General features: G+C 40.0%; 3 long non-coding RNA genes across 4 annotated transcripts; all 3 read right to left on the bottom strand.

Moving 5' to 3' along the window:
* Positions 1–260: 260 nt before the first annotated feature.
* On the bottom strand, positions 261–11951 carry LOC115196366 (uncharacterized). The gene is made up of 2 exons (XR_003878846.1): positions 11886–11951; positions 261–541 (listed from the first exon to the last, which is right to left on the bottom strand). It is a non-coding gene; the product is annotated as an uncharacterized LOC115196366 (long non-coding RNA).
* Positions 1539–4693, bottom strand: LOC115196363 (uncharacterized). Of its 2 annotated transcripts, XR_003878842.1 has the most exons (6): positions 3635–4693; positions 3408–3452; positions 3139–3246; positions 2643–2734; positions 2409–2537; positions 1539–2353 (listed from the first exon to the last, which is right to left on the bottom strand). It is a non-coding gene; the product is annotated as an uncharacterized LOC115196363 (long non-coding RNA). The 2 variants fall into 2 exon arrangements; XR_003878841.1 differs by having other exon boundaries at positions 1539–2537.
* Positions 11952–17314: 5363 nt separating the features above from the next.
* Positions 17315–18202, bottom strand: LOC115196364 (uncharacterized). The gene is made up of 2 exons (XR_003878843.1): positions 17458–18202; positions 17315–17347 (listed from the first exon to the last, which is right to left on the bottom strand). It is a non-coding gene; the product is annotated as an uncharacterized LOC115196364 (long non-coding RNA).
* Between the last annotated feature and the right edge of the window lie 3090 nt (positions 18203–21292).

The following is a 21292-nucleotide window of genomic DNA, read 5'->3' as shown; positions in this document are numbered from 1 at the left end:
AGCCACCGTGCTTCTTTCACATGCATTGCTTGCTGTTTGGGGTTTTAGGCTGGGTTTCTGTACAGCACTTTGAGATTTTAGCTGATGTACGAAGGGCTATATAAATACATTTGATTTGATTTGATTTGTATGCTTTTCAGTATTTGATACTGTTAAGTAATTTGGTCCGTGAGAATGCTGCAACTGTTCAGGTGGTCTACAACAAGTCTCTTACCTCTGGTCTGCATCTTGAGGTAGTCTTAGTTTTTAGAGACAGTTTCTGTTCTGACATGATAAGGTCACGATATGTACTGAAATATAAACCAACATCATAGAAAAAGTCTGTATCAATATTACACAAGCAACATCTAAATTCTCAGCATACAACATTCAAATGTTAAACTATTTAAAATGTTTACATTTTGATATGATCTAGTATTTCCATTTACACACCCAGGATTATAATGATCAGAATAACATTCAGAACACTGTAGATGGACAGAAGACAGTTCTCCCATGATGACCTGCAGTTGGAGGGCTGGTTTAGATAGTCAGCATAAACCTCTGGGGAAAACAAAACAGATTTACTGCACAGCCAATGTTATATGTCCTGAGTTATTCTAAACCATCTTTACATTTACAAGACATCATACATTTGTAACAGAATAAGGAAGACAGTAATAAACAGAGGAAGTTAAAATTGGTCTGCATCCCACATTGGTGGGAAATTGGTCTGCATCCCACATTGGTGGGAAATTGGTCTGCATCCCACATTGGTGGGAAATTGGTCTGCATCCCACATTGGTGGGAAATTGGTCTGAATCCCACATTGGTGGGAAATTGGTCTGAATCCCACATTGGTGGGAAATTGGTCTGCATCCCACATTGGTGGGAAATTGGTCTGAATCCCACATTGGTGGGAAATTGGTCTGAATCCCACATTCAACATATGTTGTGAGGATAAATCCTCAAAATGTGATATATATAAAGATGTATATGTTGATGAATTATATTGGTAATGAGTCTGGTGCCATTGCTGAATAGTAGACCCTTGTCTTCTTTCTGTGCACAGTAGAAACCTCCACAATCATCTACTGTGACATTCTAGAGGTCAGACCAATCATAGTCATGCCCACTTTGCCTATAGACTTACTCATTGCAGGGACACATTATTTCCTTTGACAGTTATTAAATCCAATAACTGAATTTCAATTCAAGTCCCGAATTGAATAGCAATTTATTTGATTGACCCTCCCCCCTTTCATATAGGCATGTCTTTATGGTCAGTTAGCTTTCAGCTTACATTACTAGTGGAACACCTAACTTAACTTCACTACTTAAGATAAAACTAAAAACACAAACATAACGATGTGGAAGGTCATTGTTAACTTGATTAAAAGTTTCCACATGAAGGGCAGGTCTGTGCAAAGTGCGAAGAGGAAGTGGTGAGTGTCAATTCGTCTCTCGTCTAACGACCACATTGTCATTATGCAGAAGGTCAAATCTAAAAATATACAGAGCAGGAAATTCTATTGAAAAATAACCTCTACCTGGTATTAAAGCTACAATCCTTTATTGCCACATCCATTTTGGGACATTTATTATAAATTACCGGTAATGACATACCCATTGATGATTGAGGAATATAACTTACAAATTCCTCATGAGCTTGTTCAACTTTCCTACCCTATCAGAACTCAAAATATAAACAAATACTGTGTAGCCTCAAAGCATGGTTAAAACTATAATGTTGGATGATCTGACCATAGTTCTGTCTACAAATGTGAGTGGTTACATTCTCCAGGCTCATCCCTCAGCTTTTTAGCAAAATTGAGGCGGGGTGTCCACTTTGTTACTGTTTCAATTAAGGATTCTAACTTTAAGACACCTTGTGACCTTGATGACCATTTAGTGATAGGTGACTGGTACCACTGCCATTACAACATGCTGTTTATAAAAGCTTTGTTTTGTGCACACTCTTACTTTGAAGGCAATGTAGGTAGAGTACCTCAGATAAGAGATGGTTGATTCCAAAACAGAGATTTTATGTTTTATTTTCCATGAAGAGTGAACACTGAAATAATGTGCAATACACTGACATTACCTTTCTTACAGTGGTCTGAACTTAACTAAAATATACAAAGCACTACCTTCTACTCAGAAATACACCAAACTCTTCCTAACAGCTTCACAAAAAAAAAAACATGAATCAAGACACAAAGTAACAATTTCCTTCAAAGATATTGCTAACTGGTATATAGACGATAGTGACGAAGAGCAGCGTTATACATAGAATACAAAGATATTAATATTCAGAGTAGATTCACATGATCTACCAAAGTCATATTGTGGTTCACATTATCCACCAAAGTCACTTTATCACAATAGCCCAGATATGTTAAACCAGATTGAAGAGGAATGGTAGATACAGATGTGGCACCTTATTAAGCAGTAGTTGTGAGTTCAGGATTTGGAAACTGGACTCTGGAGTAAATGGTTGAGGCTATGCAGTCGGGCCTTGGTCCTCTTGGTGTCTGAACCAGCTGTATCACTTCATACTGAAAAACAGTGTGGATATGAGTGAAAACATCCCTCATAAAGATAAGTATGATATAATATTCACATACTGTATATATATCCATATTCCCACTACAGATACTGACCTCTGGCCCGTCTGCCCTTTCAGGTGGTTCAGGGGTTGGAGGAGAGTCATGGTTCTTCTGGCAAGCAGCTCTCTTCCACAGCACTGAAATGGCTAAGATGACCCATTCAGATGGAATTAGTATAGACTATTGTGATCACACTTCACTGAGTAACATCTTACGTATTGCATTGGGTTTTGGGTCTGCATGCAGTCAAAAGTACAATAACAGAAAGACCTAACATTGCATGTAAAGGCAGAAAACGTTAGCCTGGTATCCAGTCTAAAGAAAAGTTTTAGTAAGATAAAAAATATTATAACAATATGCCATTTAGCAGAAGCTTTTATCAAAAGTAACTTACAGTTATGCGTGCATACATTTTACATATGGGTGGCACGGGGAATCAAACCCACAACCCTGGCAGCGCAAGTGCCATGTTCTACCAACTGAGCCTCACAGTACCACCAAGATGTTACTAGGTTACTAAAAAACATATTTTAAGAGTGTAGAAACACACCTGACAGCAATAAAATGAGCACTGCATTTAAGACCCCGGATCCAATGAGAAGACCCTTTAGCCATGTTGTGTTGAAGTCTCTGGGTTGCTCTGAAGCTTTAGGATCAACTGAAATTGGCAAATGTACTTATTTAACATTTCTGCATTTTATTTCAACAAACTGTGATAGCCTAAATAAACACAATGTGTTTAAAATCATTAAAATACTTTCCAGATTATTAAAGTCACTATTAAATCAGTTGAAAAATTACAAACACATAATCACTTACGGAGCTTGAAACTTGTGTTTGTTGTTTCATTGATTGATTCAAGACCTGCAGGGTTAAGGAAAACATGTATAGCCAACATTCACTTTAGGTTATGGTACTCAAAGTGGATGTAACATTTCTGTAGTGGTTTTGCACCTAGCTGTGTTAAACGTAAACAAAAACACTTTTCAAAAGTATCTTTTAAACAAAATATAGCATGTTGATCATTGAATGAAATGTTCACTTACCGGTGGTCATGAGTCTGGTGCCGTTACTGAAAAGGACAAAATCCTTTTCTTTCTTTGCACAGTGGTACACTCCACAATCATCTACTGTTACATTCTGTACTAACAATCTATTTCCTGTTTCTAATGAATATTTCTGTCTAAAAGTATAATTGTAATAAAAACCAGCAATACTACTATTAGAGAAAGAGCGGAGTATGGCCAGTGGAGGTTGTGGGTGGTGCTGAATGTACCAATGTACATCAGTTACATTTAGAGAACAGTTCAGGGTTGCATTGTGTCCGAGTTCTACCAGTGTCTCTGTCAAAGCCTCAGTTCCAATACAGAGTTCTAAAACACCGAAGAAGAAAAGAAGAATCCAATAAATAAGATAAGAAAAATAAATGATCTTACAGAACAGACAGTAAACAATACTCGACATCCTCAGAGCTGTGATAAATCTTTGAGACTGAACTGACTTCCTCCTTCTAACAGACATCTGACTGAACACAGTGTGACCACATGATCAAACCATAGTTTACAAAAAGCTTAATAAAGAGCATTGAGGAAGCGAATATGTTTCCTTTAATAACACTGTGGTGTCAAAGTAAAATGCTTTCTAATTGAAAGGTTGACTGAAATAACTACGTTTTTACTGTGCAGCACATGTTCAATCTCAAGATATCAACAAAACGTATGTCATTTGGTAGTACATTATTAGTAACTGATCTGGAAATACTTCAATATGTTAGTAAGTAAAGCTGCATCTTGTTGACAGGAGGGACACATTGACTCAATCCTATTTCAATCCTAGTTCAAATTTGATTTTACAGATGGCCCTGGCTTTTTAAAAAACATCATGCATTTAATCAGCAACAAATACTGTATTATAAGTGCATTAAATATAGTTCACAAAAGCAAACCATTACCTGTTGCTAAAGTGCGGAAGTTGCAGTAGTACTACAGGCAATTTGGAAAAGCTTTTTTCCTCACCTGTTGAAAGGTGGATCTAGCAAGAGGTGTAGTAGCAGTGTCCTATTACATACATTAAAGAAAAAAATAACTATTTCAGCAGTTTAACCTGTTGGGGCTAGTTGGCAGTATTTGCACGGCCGGATAAAAAACGTACCCGATTTAATCTGGTTACTACTCCTGCCCAGTCACTAGAATATGCATATAATTGTTTGATTTGGATAGAAAACACCCTAAAGTTTCTAAAACTGTCTGAATGGTGTCTGTGAGTATAACAGAACTCATTTGGCAGGCCAAAACCTGAGAAGATTCCAAACAGGAAGCGCTCTCTCTGACCATTTCATGGCCTTATTGATCATCTCTAACAAAAACAGGGGATCTCTGGCATGACGTGACATTTTCTAACGCTCCCATAGGCTCTCAGAAGGCGCCAGAAAGCTGAATCGTGGCTTTGCAGGCCATGGCTGAAAAACAGTAGCGCATTTTGATAGTGGTCGATCTGAGGACAATGGGGCGGGGCGCGTGTGCCCGAGTCGACTCCATGTTTACTTTCTCTTTCTTTGAACGAAAAGCACCACTCCCGGTCGGAATATTATCGCTTTTTTACGAGAAAAATGGCATAAAAATTGCTTTTAAACAGCGGTTGACATGCTTCGAAGTACGGTAATGGAATATTTAGAATTTTTTTGTCACGAAACGCGTCGGGAGCATGACCCTTATTTACCCTTCGGATAGTGTCTTGAACGCATGAACAAAATGCCGCTATTTGGATATAACTATGGATTATTTGGGACCAAACCAACATTTGTTATTGAAGTAGAAGTCCTGGGAGTGCATTCTGACGAAGAACAGCAAAGGTAATAACATTTTTCTTATAGTAAATCTGACTTTGGTGAGAGCTAAACTTGGTGGGTGTCTAAATAGCTAGCCCTGTGATGCCGGGCTATCTACTTAGAATATTGCAAAATGTGCTTTCACCGAAAAGCTATTTTAAAATCGGACATAGCGAGTGCATATAGGAGTTCTGTATCTATAATTCTTAAAATAATTGTTATGTTTTTTGTGAACGTTTATCGTGAGTAATTTAGTAAATTCACCGGAAGTGTTCGGTGGGAATGCTAGTCACATGCTAGTCACATGCTAATGTAAAAGGCTGTTTTTTGATATAAATATGAACTTGATTGAACAAAACATGCATGTATTGTATAACATAATGTCCTAGGTGTGTCATCTGATGAAGATCATCAAAGGTTAGTGCTGCATTTAGCTGTGGTTTGGGTTTATGTGACATTATATGCTAGCTTGAAAAATGGGTGTCTGATTATTTCTGGCTGGGTACTCTGCTGACATAATCTAATGTTTTGCTTTCGTTGTAAAGCCTTTTTGAAATCGGACAGTGTGGTTAGATTAACGAGAGTCTTGTCTTTAAAATGGTGTAAAATAGTCATATGTTTGAGAAATTGAAGTAATAGCATTTCTAAGGTATTTGAATATCGCGCCACAGGATTACACTGGCTGTTGAGTAGCCCATAGAGGTTAAACACTCAGAACTTGTCAACAGTCTCATAGGAAGTACAATTACCAATTTATGTGCTGTAAGTTAAAGGTAGTGGAGAGTTGGACTGAGGAGGAGAAACAGGAAGGGGCTGAGGTTCTGTCCTTTGATGCTCACGCTGCTGCTCTTTGGACCAACTTTAGGAGTTGGTTTTTCTGTAAAATAAAGAGGGACATTTCCATAGTGTTATCATACTGTATCATCAACTTCTTAAAACTGTTAATGGAAATTCCAATAAAGTATAGATAAGAGGCTGTTACACTTGGTAGTAATACAAACCTTGAACAGAAAGTTCCACTTGATGAAGAATGTTCACTGTTGGTATGAAACATGAATAACTCCCACTATCAGAGTCCTTGAGATCAGTCAGTAGGAGAGAGAAGTTGCCGTTTGACCATTCCTCAGGGAAAATCCTGATTCTGTTTCTGAACTGACGGTCTTGGTCTGTCAAGTCTGCTTTTCCACTGACAATATTGCAGACATTACGGTCATCCTTGTATCGCCAAAATATGGTGACCTCTTTAATAGGCATCACATTGTACCTGCATAGTAAAATAACCTTCCACTCTCTCCTGCAAAGAGACTACAAAACACAGACATCAAAATTTGCCTCCAATGAATCCATCTGACACCGACATCAATATGCTGTTTTGCACATGTAGAATAAGAACAAACAACAATATAACATATAACTCTAATATTAATACCTTGGAGTTCCATCAACAAGATCACACAAACCGGCAACCAGCATCTGTGGAGTAGGGATAGAGCATGTTATGGTTAGGAACGAGACTAGCAGGGTTATAAACACAGTGGCCTGGCTGGATATGAAAGAAAGGCTGAGCAACCAATCATAATACTGATGTGAATGGCCCATATTGGCACTGACAGGTGGGTGCATTCCAAAGGGGTAGGGTCAACCTAAAGGACATGTTGCAACAGATGTGATGTTCCTCCCCATTACACATTTTACATAGGCCTAGTTTTTAATCTGCCTAAGGAACTGATAGGCCTAGTTTTTAATCTGCCTAAGGAACTGATAGGCCTAGTTTTTAATCTGCCTAAGGAACTGATAGGCCTAGTTTTTAATCTGCCTAAGGAACTGATAGGCCTAGTTTTTAATCTGCCTAAGGAACTGATAGGCCTAGTTTTTAATCTGCCTAAGGAACTGATAGGCCTAGTTTTTAATCTGCCTAAGGAACTGATAGGCCTAGTTTTTAATCTGCCTAAGGAACTGATACTTTACTGTACTTGAAATGCCTTCAGACTAGACTGCATCCATATGTAAAAGTTTATTTATACGAAGTTTGTTTATTTTAGCTAACCCTAACCCATTTCCTAACCTTAACCTAATTATCCTAACCTGCTATGCTAATTGTCCTAACCTGCTGCATAAGTTCTCCTAAACTTGCTGCGAAAAGTCACTTTTGACAAAGCTGTATCCCTTCTAGACAAACCCTAGGTAATGAATGACATAAGGAAGAAAAGCTAAGAATGCACGAAGATGTATACCCTAGTACCGGTTAGTTAAAAACAAATCTTTGGTAATAATGTATGTGTGATTCTGGAAAGTCACTGGATGCTGAATTCACCATGTCTGAAATAACGAGGGCTTTGGATGGGGTGTGTTGCACTGCTCCAGGTGAGAATTGATTATGCTACATTATGTTTAAACATCTGCCTGCAGAAGTTTTGGGAAAGATAGAGTTTATTTAACAAAATATGGAGGACAGGAGTGCTGCCATCATGATGGAAAAGTGCTGTGGTGTTGCCTTTTGTGAAGCCTGCTAAAGATCCGTCAAGTCCTGCTAGCTTTCGACCTATTGCACTTACATGAAATCTCTGTAAACGAAAGGAAAAGTTGATTGTAGGTAGATTAATGTATTGTCTGGAATATAAGGGTCTATTAAGTCCATACCAGAGTGGATTCAGAAAAGGAAGGACAACCCTTGATACATTGGTTTCAGTTAGTAGTGAGGTGGCCAAAGCTTTGGCAAGGAAGTGATGTCAAGAGTATATTTTGACATTTAAAAAGCATATGATACAATGTGACGGGAAGGTTTACTGATTACATTGAATGGGTATTAAGATGGCGCTGAAGAGGATGGCTGACGTTTTACATGCCCATAACCAATTGTGCTATTTTGTTAGTTTTTTTGCATTGTTTGTAACTTAGCTTTTTACTTATTTTGTACATAATGTTGCTGCTACCGTCTCTTATGACCAAAAATAACTTCTGGACATGTCACAGTTGTCGTAGGAAGGAGGAACGGACCAAAGTGCAGCATGTGTCGTTCCACATTTTATTTACACTGTGAAACTATGCAATACATAAACTAAAGAACAAAACAACAAACCGTGACGCAGCGTTGAAACATACACTACTCAAAAAACAAAAAACAATCTCCCACAAACCCAGGTGGGACAAACACCAACTTAAACATGACCTCCAATTAGAGACAACGATGACCAGCTGCCTCTAATTGGAGATCATCTCAAACAAAGCCTAACATAGAAATACAAAAACTAGAACAACCCAACATAGAAATACAAAACTAGAACATAACATAGAAAATCTAAACTAGAAAACCCCCTGTCACGCCCTGACCTACTCTACCATAAATAACAACTTACTATGGTCAGGACGTGACAGGACATTGGAACTGGGATTACTCACCACGAATTGAAGAAGCTTTTTCCTTCAATGAGTCCGACGAGAAAGATATACTGCTCTCCTGGGAACAGGCCCAGATCCCCATCATTTGTGTGAAGAGAAGACGGAGGAAAAGAAGACGCAGACTGGGTTGTCTTCTGAGAATCCGTAGGCGAGCTCTCACTGCCATCAATTATACTTCCTAACATGCACTCATTGGAAAATAAAATTGATGACCTACGATTACAATAATCCTACCAACGGGACATTAAGAACTGTAATATCTTATGTTTCACTGAGTCGTGGCTGAACGACGACAAGGATAATATAGAGCTGGAGGGATTTTCAATGCACCGACAGAACAGAGAAGCTACGTCTGGTAAGACGAGGAGTGGGGGTGTGTGTCTTTTTGTCAATAACAGCTGATCCACAATGTCTAATATTAAAGAAGTCTCGAGGTATTGCTCGCCTGAGGTAGAGTACCTTATGATAAGCTGTAGACCACACTATCTACCAAGAGAGTTTATTTACCACCACAGACCGATGCTGGCACTAAGACCACACTCGACCAACTCTATAAGGCCATAAGGAAAAAATTGTGTCCATTCTCTCTGAATGGACACATCTCCAGAACTGGGAAAAAGAGGTATGTTTAGGAGAGGTATGTATTGAGATTAGTTGTACATAGCTCTGGTCTATAGTGTTGAAGCGCCTTTTTTACTTGCTGACTAGACCGGGTGAGAATGTTGATTTTGTCCATCCACACCAGACGCGATCAGGAAACACAGGTTGAAATATCAAAATAAACTCTGAACCAATTATATTAATTTGGGGACAGGTCGAAAAGCATTAAAAATTCATGGAAATTTAGCTAGGTAGCTTTCTGTTGCTAGCTAATCTGTCCTGGGATATAAACATTGGGTTGTTATTTTACCTGAAATGCACAAGGTCCTCTACTCCGACAATTAATCCACAAATATAAGGGTAAACCCAATTTGTTTCTAGTAATCTCTCCTCCTTCGGGCTTCTTCGTCTTTATATGGCGGTTGGCAACCAACTTTAAGGTGCAGTACCACAACCAATTGGACTGGAGTGTGGACCGCAGTTTGTCTTTCAATCACCCACGTGATTATATGCTCCTTAAAACCAATGAGGAGATGGGAGAGGCGGGACTTGCAGTGCATCACGGGTCACAAATAGAACCAAGTTATATTTTAGCACCTGGCTATGCAGACACGCACAAGCAGTTTGGATGCAATGGTTGAATAGCATGTACATTTATTTTGCAATGAGTGGAGTGGTCAGCATGCCATGAACAGGATCAGCAAGTGATGTGATGCAACGCACAGGACCAGAGTTTATTTGTATAGTGTTGAAAGACAATGTGCTGCTGGATTAAGAATGTCAATAATCTCTCCTAAATAATTTACTTGATATACCTCTTGACTCCTTTGGGAGCATAACGTGTCCACCTCTTTTCTGCACTAGGGCTTTTGCCTTTTGCCTGGTTTCTGTCGGGTTATTTTGTTGGGTTGCCAGGATGCATTGTGTGAACACATGCAGTGCTTACTATTTTCAGCAGATGGTGCTGTTCAACCAGTTAAAATGTAGCCGGTCAAAATGTGTAGGACTGTGTGTATCACTGAAAATCATGACGACACAAAGACTAAAAAGTGCAGGTTATATTATACAGATGATATTACCGTTATATTATATTGATGTGATCCTTGAGATGTTATAGAGACTTTGCTGAGATGTTTGTGTACACTGCCTCACCTCAAATCCCTGACTACAGTTTGTTTGGTTGCAGCACACCTAACCAGCCTGAGAGGATGATGTCACGGGGTATTTGGAAGGCCAGTAGAGTCTCTGTAGACGGAGCCATTTCCCTGATATGTAGACCCCATAGCACCAGGCCCTGGAACCTGCCTTAACTAACACCTGTACCCTGTCATAACACACACACACCTTGCTCTGCCACATCCAGGAAAATTAAGTGTTGTCAAAGACAGACCATCTGAAGAGTTTTGGGAATATTGTATCATTGGTCCAGAAGCTATGGCTAAATCATTATACATTATTTACTGGACATGTGTAGGCTATACCTTATCTCAAAGTATATTTTTTCGTTGTTACTGTTTAAGATAACTTTGTTAAGGTAGGGTAACAACCCCTGTGAAGGTGCTCATTACAAAAGTGTATTGCAACAGACAAATTCTTGCACAAGCATCACCGGCAAAAATACCATTGTAAAACCACAGCCTGTGACCATTTACATGAGCTATTTGTGTTGTGGTGAAATGTGTTACTTTCCACTGTGCAAGATCTTTCTCACAACTCCTGCTGAGTGGGTCATGAGTCATACATTTCTTTTGTTCCTGTGATCTTCACTGCAATTTCAATGACCATTTCCACAGAAGTCACAGAGCTTTAGAACAAAATGGAAGTTAAGCAGCTGATTACAGTAATCATGAAATTTCACTAGAAGATAGTTAACACTAATGGATTGACCGTTTATGTATACAAAAACACACCAGGACTAGCTGGAGTTGTTAGCTTGCACTTGTGGAACCATGCATTATACTGCAATAGTAATTCTTGATATAAGTTCAGGATGTAATCCTCCTGGTGGTGCTGGGATCTGTGTCACTGATTTTATGAAAAAACACCTACATGTCGTGTTATGTTGTATGCTTTTCAGTATTTGATACTGTTAAGTCTAATCAATTTGTGAGGAAGAATGCTGCAACTGTTCAGGTGGTCTACAACAAGTCTCTTACCTCTGGTCTACATCTTGAGGTGGTCTTAGTTTTGAACAACAGTTTCTGTTATGACATGCCAAGGTCACAATATGTACTGAAATATAAACCAACATCATAGGAAAAGTCTATATACATTTTACACAAGCAACATTTACATTCTCAGCATACAACAAACTATTTAAAACGTTCACATTATTTAATTATCTATTTTTTTATTCACTCAACCAGGATTATAACGATCAGAATAACATTCAGAACACTGTAAATGGACAGAAGACAGTTCTCCAATGATGACCTGCAGTTGGAGGGCTGGTTTAGATAGTCAGCATAAACCTCTTGGGAAAACAAAACAGATTTACTGCACATACAATGTGTTACATCTGCTCCTGCCACACCCTCTATTGGTCTGTCTGGTCTGGTCTTGTCTTGTCTTGTCGGAGACAGGTGTGCTGTAGTCAGGGCAGATCCCCACCAGCTGCAACCTGTTCCATAATCAAGACCTCTACAAATACTCAGCGCTGCCAGATTGTAATCTCTGCTCAGTCAGTCTACGCTTCTAGCCATTTGTTACTGTTAGATCATGTTGTGCCTGTTTTCCTTGCCTGACTCTGTTTTCCTCTCCGCTACAGTTTCTCCCGCTCTGACTCTGGTCCCTGTCTCCAGTTCCACGTCTCGTCATCTTGCTACTCTGTAATGGATTCTCCACTCTAGTACTCCCTTGGATTCCCCTCTGGACCTGCTTACCCTGTCCCAACCCCTCTAGCTCCAGCCTCAGCCTCCGCACCTGGTTTCCTGCAACCCACCCAAACTTCCCCTGGCCTGCACTCCATCTTCCCCCTGTGTTTCAATAAATACCTTGGTTACTTCATCCCAGTCTCCTCGTCTGAGTCTGCTCTTGGGTTCCCCTGTTCTACTCCGCGTAACACAATGTTATATATCCTGAGTTATTCTTATCCACATTTGTAACAGAACAAGGAAGACCGTAATAAACAGGATGTTAAAATTGTTTTGCATCCCACATTCAACATATGTTGTGACAGGTTTAATACTCAAAATGTGATATTTAAATAAAGATGTATATTTTGATGAAATATATTTGTAATTTAATTGAATCTGCACTGGTGGTCATGAGTCTGGTGCCATTGCTGAATAGTAGACCCTTGTCTTCTTTCTGTGAACAGTAGAAACCTCCACAATCATCTACTGTGACATTCCAGAGGTCAGACCAATCATAGTCATGCCCACTTTGCCTATAGACTTACTCATTGCAGGGATACATTATTTCCTTTGACAGTTATTAAATCCAATAACTGAATTTCAATTCAAGTCCCGAATTGAATAGCAATTTATTTGATTGACCCCCCTCCCCCATGTCTTTATGGTCAGTTAGCTTTCAGCTTACATTACTAGTGGAATACCTAACTTAAGTAGTCAAGTTAACTAAGTTAAAACTTAGTTACAATGATGTGTAAGGTCATTGTTAACTTGCTTAAAGTTTCCACATGAAGCGCAAGTCTGTGCAAAGTGGTTACATATCTCCAGGCTCATCCCTCAGCTTTTTACCAACATTGAGGCGGGGTGTCCACTTTGTTACTGCTTCAATTAAGGTTTCTAGTTTTAAGACACCTTGTGACCTTTATGACCATTTAGTGATCGGTGACTGGTACCACTGCCATTACAACATGCTGTTTATAAATGCTTTGTTTTGTGGACACTCTTATTTTGAAGGCAATGTAGGTAGAGTACCTGAGATAAGAGATGGTTGATTCCAAAACAGAGATTTTATTTCCATGAAGAGGAAACACTGAGATAATGTTTGAAAAAAGTGCAATACACTGACATGATCTTTTTTACAGTGGTCTGAACTTAAACAACTAAAATATACAAACCACTACATTCTACTCACAAAGGTGTTATCGGGCACATGCAGTAGGCTTTTTAATGAACTTAAAATTCAAAACTCTAGTTTAATGTTTGAAAAAGTCATGATTAAAAAAGGTAAATTGTACAGTAATTGGGACATGCGTGCTGCTCAGTAAGCTTTAAGCTCTCAAACAGGATATGTGTGGTTGATGCCGCATCAATATACTACAAAATGCTTGGGGGCTTTTTCTACAGAAATACATAAACCTCTTCCTAACTGCTTCACAAAAAAAGCAACAATTTACTTTTAAGACAGGCACTAATGAACATGTATTTCCAGCAAGGAACAATGAAAAACATGAAACAAGACACAAAGGTAACAAGTTCCTTCAAAGATATTGCTGACTGGAATATAGACGATAGTGACGAAGAGCACCACTAAACACATTATACAAATATAGGAATATTCAGAGTAGATTCACATTATCCACCAAAGTCAAGATGTGGCACCTTATTAAGCAGTAGTTGTGAGTTAAGGATTTGGAAACTGGACTCTGGAGTAAATAGTTGAGGCTATGCAGTCGGGCCTTGGTCCTCTTGGTGTCTGAACCAGCTGTATCACTTCATACTGAAAAACAGTGTGGATATGAGTGAAAACATCCCTCATAAAGATAAGTATGATATAATATTCATATACTGTATATATATCCATATTCCCACTACAGATACTGACCTCTGGCCCGTCTGCCCTTTCAGGTGGTTCAGGGGTTGGAGGAGAGTCATGGTTCTTCTGGCAAGCAGCTCTCTTCCACAGCACTGAAATGGCTAAGATGACCCATTCAGATGGAATTAGTATAGACTATTGTGATCACACTTCACTGAGTAACATCTTACATATTGCAGTGTGTACTGGGGCAAAAGTACAGTAACAGATAGTTCTAACATTGCATGTAAAGGCAGAAAAGGTTAGCCTGGTATCCAGTCTAAAGAAAAGTTTTAGTAAGATAAAAAATATTATAACAATATGCCATTTAGCAGAAGCTTTTATCAAAAGTAACTTACAGTTATGCGTGCATACATTTTACATATGGGTGGCACGAGGAATCAAACCCACAACCCTGGCAGCGCAAGTGCCATGTTCTACCAACTGAGCCTCACAGTACCACCAAGATGTTACTAGGTTACTAACAAACGTATTTCAAGAGTGTAGAAACACACCTGACAGCAATAAAATGAGCACTGCATTTAAGACCCCGGATCCAATGAGAAGACCCTTTAGCCATGTTGTGTTGAAGTCTCTGGGTTGCTCTGAAGCTTTAGGATCAACTGAAATTGGCAAATGTACTTATTTAACATTCCTGAATTTTATTTCAACAAACTGTGATAGCCTAAATAAACACAATGTGTTTAAAATCATTAAAATACTTTTCCAGATTATTAAAGTCACTATTAAATCAGTTGAAAAATTACAAACACATAATCACTTACGGAGCTTGAAACTTGTGTTTGTTGTTTCATTGATTGATTCAAGACCTGCAGGGTTAAGGAAAACATGTATAGCCAACATTCACTTTAGGTTATGGTACTCAAAGTGGATATAACATTTCTGTAGTGGTTTTGCACCTAGCTGTGTTAAACGTAAACAAAAACACTTTTCAAAAGTATCTTTTAAACAAAATATAGCATGTTGATCATTGAATGAAATGTTCACTTACCAGTTGTCATGAGTCTGGTGCCGTTACTGAAAAGGACAAAATCCTTTTCTTTCTTTGCACAGTAGTACACTCCACAATCATCTACTGTTACATTCTGTATTAACAATCTATTGCCTGTTTCTAATGAATATTTCTGTCTAAAAGTATTATTGTAATAAAAAGCAACAGGACTACTACTAGAGAAAGAGCGGAGTATGACCAGTGGAGGTTGTGGGTGGTGCTGAATGTACCAATGTACATTAGTTACATTTAGAGAACAGTTCAGGGTTGCATTGTGTCCGAGTTCTACCAGTGTCTCTGTCAAAGCCTCAGTTCCAACACACAGTCTTAAGACACCTAAGAACAGAATAATTCATGAGACACTTAATTTATTGTCAAATGACAGCAAAATAAATAAGATAAGAAAAATAAATGATCTTACAGAACAGACAAGAAACAATCCTCGACATCCTAAGAGCTGTGATAAATCTTTGAGACTGAACTGACTTCCTCCTTCTAACAGACATCTGACTGAACACAGTGCAACCACATGATCAAACCATAGTTTACAAAAAGCTAAAATAAACACTCTAATAAAGAGCATTGAGGAAGTGAATGTTTTCTTTAATAACACTGTTGTGTCCAAGTAAAATACTTTCTATTTGAAAGGTTGACTCAAATAACAATGTTCTTCCTGTGCAGCACATGTTCAATCTCAAGATATCAACAAAACATGTAATTTGGTAGTACAATATTAATAACTGATCAGGAACAATTAGTTTTGTAGCACCTAGACTACTGTTCAGTAGTGTGGTCAGGTGCCACAAAGAGGGACTTTGGACAATTGCAGTTGGCTCAGAACAGGGCATCACGGCTGGCCCTTAAAAGTACACGGAGAGCTAACAATTATATGTATGTCAATCTCTCATGGCTCAAAGTGGAAGAGAAATTGACATCATCACTACTTGTTTTTGTAAGAGGTGTTGACAAGCTGAATGTACCGAGCTGTCTGTTTAAACTACTAGCTCACAGCTCAGACACCCATGCATACCCCACAAGACATGCCACCAGAGGTCTCTTCACAATCCCCAAGTCCAGAACAGACTATGGGAGGCGCACAGTACTACATAGAGTCATGACTACATGGAACTCTATTCCACATCAGGTAACTGATGCAAGCAGTAAAATCAGATAAAACAGATACAAATACACCTTACGGAACAGCGGGGACTGTGAAGAGACAAACACAACGGTACAGACACACGCATACGTTGTAATATTGTTGTATGGCGGTACTATACATGTTGTATTGTAAGTGTTTTATTGTAGATGTGTAGTGGGGTAATAGTGTTATATTATGTCATGTTTTATTTTTTGTTTTATATGCAATGTAAGTGCTTTAATGTGTTTGGATCCCAAGAAGCTGTTAGGGTTCGTTTCCTTGGTCCTTGTAAATCATTGGCTCATTGGTGAAATTAGCATTATGACTATATCTTAAATGAAATCATTCAAAAACCTTTATTAATGCAATTGCAGACAGAAGTTGACAATAAGGAACATAGCACGCATGTTTCCGAGTAAGTTCTGCATCAAAGAAAAGGTCCCATAACCCCTCCCCTTCTATTAATACAACATAAGCATAATCAATTATTCTAATACATCAATCATTTGGTACAGCCCCAATCATGACCCCTAGGTGAACCTCTAACAAAGCGTAGCTGCTGCCTTTGCAGTAGCTAATGGAGATCCCTAAAAAATACAAATATGTATTTTTTAAGAAAACAACTTCTTAAAAATATTTTAAGAATACAACTTCTTAAAACTGTTAATGGAAAGTCCAATACTGTTTAGACAAGCAAAGGCTGAATCATGACCATTCTCTTTGAATTGTCTGTTACACTTCGTTGTAATGGAAACCTTGAACAGAAAGTTCCACTTGATGATGAATGTCCTTTGTTGGTATGAAACATGAATAACTCCCACTATCAGAGTCCTTGCGATCAGTCAGTAGGAGAGAGAAGTTGCCGTTTGACCATTCCTCAGGGAAAGTCCTGGTTCTGTTTCTGAACTGACAGTCTTGGTCTGTCATGTCTGCTTTTCCACTGACAATATTGTAAACATTACGGTCATCCTTATATCGCCAAAATATGGTGACCTCTTCAGCAGGTATTGCATTCTACCTACATGGTAAAATAACCTCCCCTCTTGTAAAACCTTCAACTCTCTCCTGTGAAGAGACTACAAAACAGAGAAAATGAGCCTCCAATGAATCCATCTGACACTGACATCAATATGGCATATTGCACATGTAGAATAAGAACAAACAACAACATAACTGATATTAATACCTTGGAGTTCCATCAACAAGATCACACAAACCGGCAACCAGCATCTGTGGAGTAGTGATAGAGCATGTTATGGTTAGGAACGAGACTAGCAGGGTTATAAACACAGTGGCCTGGCTGGATATGAAAGAAAGGCTGAGCAACCAATCATAATAGTGATGTGAATGGCCCATATTGGCACTGACAGGTGGGTGCATTCCAAAGGGGTAGAGTCAACCTAAAGGACATGTTGCAACAGATGTGATGTTCCTCCCCATTACGCATTTTACATAGGCCTAGTTTTTAATCTGCCTAAGGAACTGATAGGCCTAGTTTTTAATCTGCCTAAGGAACTGATAGGCCTAGTTTTTAATCTGCCTAAGGAACTGATAGGCCTAGTTTTTAATCTGCCTAAGGAACTGATAGGCCTAGTTTTTAATCTGCCCAAGGAACTGTTACTTTACTTGAAATGCCTTCAGACTAGACTGCATCCATATGTAAAAGTATGTGTAAAGCAACAATGTCGTCTACAGTATGCATTAACTAGCAAGGCTAACATGTGAGTGCAGGTAACGAACGATAAGGTCTCTGTAGTACAGGCCTATCCACCTTATTAGAGATAACAGGGACCTTCCTCACTACCTAGATAGGCCTACTTGATACATATTGAACGTTAGGCTACCTAGCTACATTTGTTGATGGGACTAATGTCGTGGGAGGGGCTCCTGAGTGGCGCAGTGGTCTAAGGCACTGCATCTCAGTGCTAGAGGCGTCACTACAGACACCCTGGTTTGAATCCAAGCTGTATCGCAACTGGCCGTGATTGGGAGGCCCATAGGGCGGCGCACTATTGGCCCAGCGTCGTCCGGGTGTGGCCGGTGTAGGCTATCATTGTAAATAAGAATTTGTTCTTAACTGACTTGCCTAGTTAAATAAAAGGTTACACACACAACACTCAAAGCATGTGCCTTGGTTGGGTTGGCAACTTAGCTAATGATTAACGTTAATGTTTGGTTATGTGGTATCCCAGGAGGTCTACCCCGGGGGATGGTAATAGAGGGGAGGTATGTGAGGCGACGTTGGCTCCCTCTGATGGGAATACGAGAGCTGGGCAGGTGGAGGTAATTAGAGGAAAGTGCCAACCAGCCGTGGAGGCCAAATAAAAGGAGCACGGTGGCACACCAGGAGAGAGAACAGGGAGAGACCAACACCAAGCGAAAGGAGAGAAGAAGGACCGAGCCAAACCTCAGTGATTTTCTTTGTTATGTTCATTTTCTGTCATAGTAAAGTTGTTTTTGCAGACTAAAGCCTCCCTGTCTGTGTCAATCTGCACGCTCAACCCAACACCCCACAGTTTACCAGTTAGCTATGATCCATCTTTGGCTAACAGGCCAAGGTCAGGCTTGTCACAGCCATATGAACTAGTAGCTAGCTAGATAATTGACCACGTTTAGGCTACTTCAACTAGCTAGCTCCTGACAATTTAGAATTCTACATAGTTATGTTCTTATAGATAAGTTCAGGTGGCCGGTTAACTAAGTTAGCCAATGCTAGCTAACTTACTGTTATTTGCTCAAGTAGCTAATTTACATATCCAATTTAAAATAAAAACAGGCCTAATGATTGATAATTTGGTAGCTAGCCTAGATCTAACACTTCTGCAAAGCTAACTTGGGTCTTGTTTTTCCCCCCACACCTTTATTTAACCAGGTAGGCCAGTTGAGGACAAGTTCTCATTTACAACTGCGACCTGGCCAAGATAAAGCAAAGCAGTGCGACACAAACAACACAGAGTTACACATAGGATAAACAAATGTACAGTCAATAACACAATAGAAAAAATCTATATACAGTGTGTGCAAATGTAGTAAGATTAGGGAGGTAAGGCAATAAATAGGCCATAGAGGCAAAATAATTACAATTTAGCAATTAAATACTGGAGTGATAGATGTGCAGATGATGAATGTGCAAGTAGAGATACTGGGGTCCAAAGGAGAAAAAAAAAAATAACAATATGGTGATGAGGTAGTTGGGTGGGCTATTTACAGATGGGCTGTGTAAAGGTACAATGATCAGTAAGCTGCTCTGACAGTTGGTGCTTAAAGTTAGTGAGGGAGATATAAAATTCCAGCTTTAGTGATTTTTTTGCAATTCGTTCCAGTCATTGGCAGCAGAGAATTGGAAGGAAAGGTGGCCAAAGGAGGAATTGGCTTTGGGGTGACCAGTGAAATATACCTGCTGGAGCGAGTGCTACGGGTGGGTGCTGCTATGGTGACCAGTGAGCTGAGATAAGGCGGGGCTTTACCTAGCAAAGACTTATAGATGACCTGGAGCCAGTGGGTTTGGCAACGAATATGAAGCGAGGGCCAGCCAACGAGAGCATACAGGTTGCAGTGGTGGGTAGTATATGGGGCTTTGGTGACAAAATGGATGGCACTGTGATAGACTACAACCAATTTGATGAATAGAGTGTTGGAGGCTATTTTGTAAGTCAAGGATCGGTAGGATGGTCAGTTTTACGAGGGTATGTTTGGCAGCATGAGTGAAGGATGCTTTGTTGCGAAATAGGAAGCCGATTCTAGATTTAATTTTGGATTGGAGATGCTTAATGTGAGTCTGGAAGGAGAGTTTACAGTCTAACCAGACACCTAGGTTTTTGTAGTTGTCCACATATTCTAAGTCAGAACCGTCCAGAGTAGTGACACTAGACGGGCGGGCGGGTGTGGGCAGCGATCGGTTGAAGAGCATGCATTTAGTTTTACTTGCATTTAAGAGCAGTTGGAGGCCACGGAAGGAGTGATGTATGGCATTGAAGCTCGTCTTGAGGTTAGTTAACACAGTGTCCAAAGAAGGGCCAGAACTATACAGAATGGTGTCATCTGCGTAGAGGTGGATCAGAGAATCACCAGCAGCAAGAGCGACATTATTGATTTATACAGAGAAAAGAGTCGGCCCGAGAATTGAACGCTGTGGCACCCCCATAGAGGCTGCCCCGGGCTGAGGAGCGTTGCTGGAGGCTCCGGACTGGAGAGCGTCGCTGTAGGTTCCGGACTGGAGAGCGTCTCTGTAGGTTCCGGACTGGGAACTTTCGCTGCAGTCTCCGTGCCATGGATTATCACTACTGGTTCCGCGCCATGGATCATCACTGGAGGCTTTGTGCCATGGATCATCACTGGAGGCTCCGGGCCATGGGTTATCACTGGAGGCTTCGTGCCATGGATCATCCCTACAGGCTCCGGGCCATGGATCATCACTGGAGGCTTCATGCCATGGATCATCCCTACAGGCTCCGGGCCATGGATCATCGCTGGAGGCTTCGGACCGTTGATCATTACTGGAGGCTTCCTACGGGGAGCTGGAACCGGTCTCACCAGACTGGGGAGACGCACAGGAGACTGGGTGCGCAGAGCAGGTACAGGGCACACTGGGCCGTGGAGGCGCACCGGAGGACCCAGGTAAGGAGTAGAATCATAGTTAGAGACTGGTACCCAGGCAAGGAGTAGAATCATAGTTAGAGACTGGTACCCAGGTAAGGAGTAGAATGATAGCTAAAGAGACTGGTACCCAGGCAAGGAGTAGAATGATAGCTAAAGAGACTAGTACCCAGGCAAGGAGTAGAATGATAGCTAAAGAGACTAGTACCCAGGCAAGGAGTAGAATGATAGCTAAAGAGACTAGTACCCAGGCAAGGAGTAGAATGATAGCTAAAGAGACTGGTACCCAGGCAAGGAGTAGAATGATAGCTAAAGAGACTAGTACCCAGGCAAGGAGTAGAATGATAGCTAAAGAGACTGGTACCCAGGCAAGGAGTAGAATCATAGTTAGAGACTGGTACCCAGGTAAGGAGTAGAATGATAGC

This window comes from Salmo trutta, chromosome 6 (assembly GCF_901001165.1).
Source record: "Salmo trutta chromosome 6, fSalTru1.1, whole genome shotgun sequence".
NCBI classification, from domain to species: domain Eukaryota; kingdom Metazoa; phylum Chordata; class Actinopteri; order Salmoniformes; family Salmonidae; genus Salmo; species Salmo trutta.
The sequence above is the reverse complement of the archived record's forward strand: the minus strand, read 5'-3'. Positions and strand labels throughout refer to the sequence as shown.